The sequence below is a fragment of the Callorhinus ursinus genome, unplaced genomic scaffold, assembly GCF_003265705.2.
Source record: "Callorhinus ursinus isolate GAN/ISIS: 27379988/994484 unplaced genomic scaffold, GSC_fseal_2.0 scaffold17, whole genome shotgun sequence".
Lineage (NCBI taxonomy): Eukaryota > Metazoa > Chordata > Mammalia > Carnivora > Otariidae > Callorhinus > Callorhinus ursinus.
This window is the reverse complement of record NW_027397079.1, coordinates 9127339-9131296: the sequence shown is the minus strand read 5'-3', so window position 1 is coordinate 9131296 and position 3958 is coordinate 9127339.

Here is a 3958-nt window from a genome sequence, read left to right as displayed (position 1 = left end):
TGCGGTGTTAGTGTTGAATCAGGACATCCTTGCCCACATGGAGCATTCATTGTAAGAAGGAAGACGGATATTAAACAACTAATTACACAATAGACTATTTTGTTATAATTGCGACTATTTCTAGGAAGAAAACATACAGAATTTACCTGAACAGGAAAACATTACAGAGGCCCCTGAGCTGATGGGAGGTTTAGAGATAGCTTTCCTGAGGATCCCTTTGGTCGATCTACGCATATCTTATAAAGGCGAAAGGGATGAAAAAGACAAGATAAATACAGGTTGAGGAGTAAAATTAGACTAACCCTGTGAATAAAGCGGGTGACAATAAGTAGCTCAGAAATGATCTGTGACAAAACAATTACCCACACAGAGACTAGAAAGACTGCTAATGTTCTCTTGAGAGCAGCACCAGGGGAGGCTTACCTAGTAATCCACATTCCAGAGATGATCTACTATTTAGAAATGAACCACCTTGACATTTTTAGAGCTGGGAAGATTTTACACCCCTGGAGTTGACCATGGATCAAAATTATCTATGTTCACTCCAGAAACAAAATGAGAATGCTGGACACGTGTTATGGTTGCAGCCCCATATTGCAAAGCACCAGACGATCGGCTACGGCAGTTAGACCGATTTGGGGATGCAAGACCATAAGGCATAAAGGTAGAATGATTGCAAAGCGATGCGCAAATAGAGCGCTCCCCTGTAATTTCCTATCCGAGGCAGAAAAGGGTTATTGAAAATTTTAGATCAACCATGCACATGCTCTAAGTGGATCTCAAGGGCACTCGGGCAGAAGCTGCATTACCCAGGAACGTGTTAGGAGTGGAGTGCCGGGACATAAAATATGGAGTGCTAAAACGCCGCTCTGTGTAAGATAGAAGGGAAATGCAGGCATATGTTAGCTCCCCAGTCACAGATCAGAACAGAAAGGAAGCAAGGGCAGATGAAGCCGCAAATAGGCAAATGGCAACACTGTACCTTCTTGCAAAAATACAGGTAACATTTTGGGAAGAAGCTCCAAGGACTGTAAAGAAAACTGATTTACTGGATTTACTGACCGTGGCCAGGATTATAAGGCAGTAAGCACTGGATTCTTTATGTATTCCTTAAGCTTCGGTTGAGAAATCATTTGTTTAGGGTGCTCGACTTAACGTTATGGAGGGTTTTTACCTAACCTTGCCTTTTGGAAGTTTACGGTTAAACATACGCAATTTGGTGACAAAGCAATTCACCCCAAAGAAAGTCTGCAGAAAAAAAAAAAATCTTTAAAATGAGAAGGAGGGTGGGGGAGAGAGGAAGGAAGGGAGTGAGGGAGGGAAAGAAATTCTAAGGCACTGTGTACAAACAGAACCGTTAAAGTCTTTTCCCTGGGTCTCTTCGTTTCTGAAATCTTAACTTCAGTGAATGTTTGTTTTCTTCTTCATTCCCATCCTCTGTGAATTGTTCAATTGACATTCAAGACAGGATGTTTCACTCTGAGATGAGTGCTATTTGTTTTGTTTTCATCTAAAAGTCTATTGGGGAGTTTTAATCAAGGAGTCTTCATGGGAGTTAACATGTATAAAAGTAAGAGTATCTCATTTTAAACAACCCTGTAAATGTACCAACCCAAAGAGGGAAGACAGAAAGAAAAGCAGGTCGAAAGTCATGGCCAGGAAACCCAGCAGAACGCAAGGATCAGAGGGCCTGCAAAATACACTAGAAGCAGAAAAAAACGATGGAAGGGCATCAGCAAAGAGACTGGTGTGATTACATTATTTAATTATGCAAATAATTGACAGTGTTTTAGACTTGGAAAGGGATATCAGCATTCTTCCACCACCACCTCCTTGTTTTATGTCTGAAGACTCTGAGGTCCAAGAGACACTCCGTCTCTTGGCAGGGTTGCACACTATTTAGCAGCAATTACTTTTATTATGTACAGGACCGGCATTAGAAACCAGGTCGCCTGACCATCCGTTGCTCTTTCCTCAAGTTCACCTTCCCATTGCATTTCAAAATGAGTCATTATTACAGCACATTAAAGAAGCATTACACGTTGATTTTAACATAGTGGATTAAAACGTTTCCTAAAACCCACGTAAACACTCTATTCCAGAAGAGTGGTTCACAGACTGGAGTTTGCACAAGAGTTCCCTGAGGGCTCCCTACGGCAAACATCTCTGGCCCTAATCCTAGAAAGTCTCCCAAGCTTTAGGGTGATGCTGATGTGGCGGGCCCACATTTTTATTAGTTTTCCTAGCATGGCTCCCGGAAATGGCTAGTGTTTATAGTAGACCGACTCTGCGAAATTTGCGTGGAGAGTAACCAACAATTTGCACTGAATGAACAACATGAAAATAATTATCACAACCCAAGTTGGCTTATTGGGCTCTAGTTATCTTCCGTAGGTATAATACAATAAATAGCCTCACTCCATGCCAAACACCTCTCACAAACTCTTCTGTGCCTATGGGCTCCTCCTAATCGCTACCTGTTTGTGGCAGGCCAACTCCTTGCCTCCAGTGTTTCCTCCTACAGGAAGCCTTCCTGGTGTCCCTCAGGTTGCCACGGGAGCTCTTTGTCCTTTCTGTTTCTCTATGACAGCTCTTGTCATATTGGATCTACCTGCAATTGTTGCTTTGAATGTTTACTTGCCCCCAAGACTTCAAACAACTTAGTCAAGCACAGTAACAGCTCCCTAAATATTTGTTAACATATCACAAAAATGAGGATAACCAGAGGAAACAAATATAAAACACATACAATAGCACCAATTCTCTGTGAGTGAAATTCATGGTTTTTAATTCTGTTTATTACCCTCTGTGTATCTATCTTATCCTTTGTCGACCTATAAATAAAATGAAAACTAACTTCTGTCAAGAAACAATAAACATGCTAAACATAATTTGACATGACACAAATCTTCAATGCAAATATTCCGAAACGCCACCCAAAAGTTTAGCACCACCAATGATGATTCATTGATTGCTGAACCATTTCCTTTAGAGGTTTAATTCCCAGGATTTCACAATGGGAAGGAGCCTTTGATGGAACCTGAGGTCCTTTCTAACCACATCTGCCCTTGGTGGAGGTCAGTCACTGAATTTATTTGATGACATCCGGAAAGGACCTAAACATCTCACACTGTACCCAGTTCAGTTTTAAGAACTCTAATTTTGGATATTTTGTCCTGTTAAACCCATAATCTTGTGTCTCTCAGTTCTGTTTTTCTGGACCTGTATGAGAAAACAATTCTTTTTTTGTCATATCAGTCCCTCAGATTTCTAAAGATAATTAGCATGTTCTGTTCAGCATGTTTCCTTTAGTTAAAAAGACAGAAAAAAAAAGGATACTCATTTAAGAAAGAAATACTTACCAAGTACATTAATTCAAATGCAACCATATATTTACTGTAAAAATACCATCATTGAGGTATATATCTGAATATAATCTCATTCGGAAGGGATGTATGGGAATGTGCAAATCACATTTGATCAAAAAAGACAAACAAATGTGAATGATACACACTCATTACAGGAATTTTACTAATGGATTTCCCTATTGTCCTATTTCATAAGCGCTTTTTGGTCACTAGTAATATCCTTGTTTCTATATTTTCCACTTACGGAACTTTATTCGCGTGAACATAAGGAGTACTATCAAAAGAAAATTTAAAGTGGCCGTATGCCATCAAATGTTAGAATCCCGTCCCTAATTTTGTTTCACGGCGTTCCTCCTACCCAGTTCAGGACAGAGCTGATAAACCTCCCTTCCCCTTGAAGTCTCCATGTCTGATAAAAAATGGAATACTTGAGTTTATGCAGCTGTTCATGAGCTAATTATCTGCAATCATTTCTGATTACTTAATAGGCCATGGTAGGATGTGTGTTTGCTGCTATGTCGAGTTTAGACATTAGGCTTTAATGCGCTGATATGGTTAATTGTTGTGCTCACTGCTGCCTGCTAATAGAC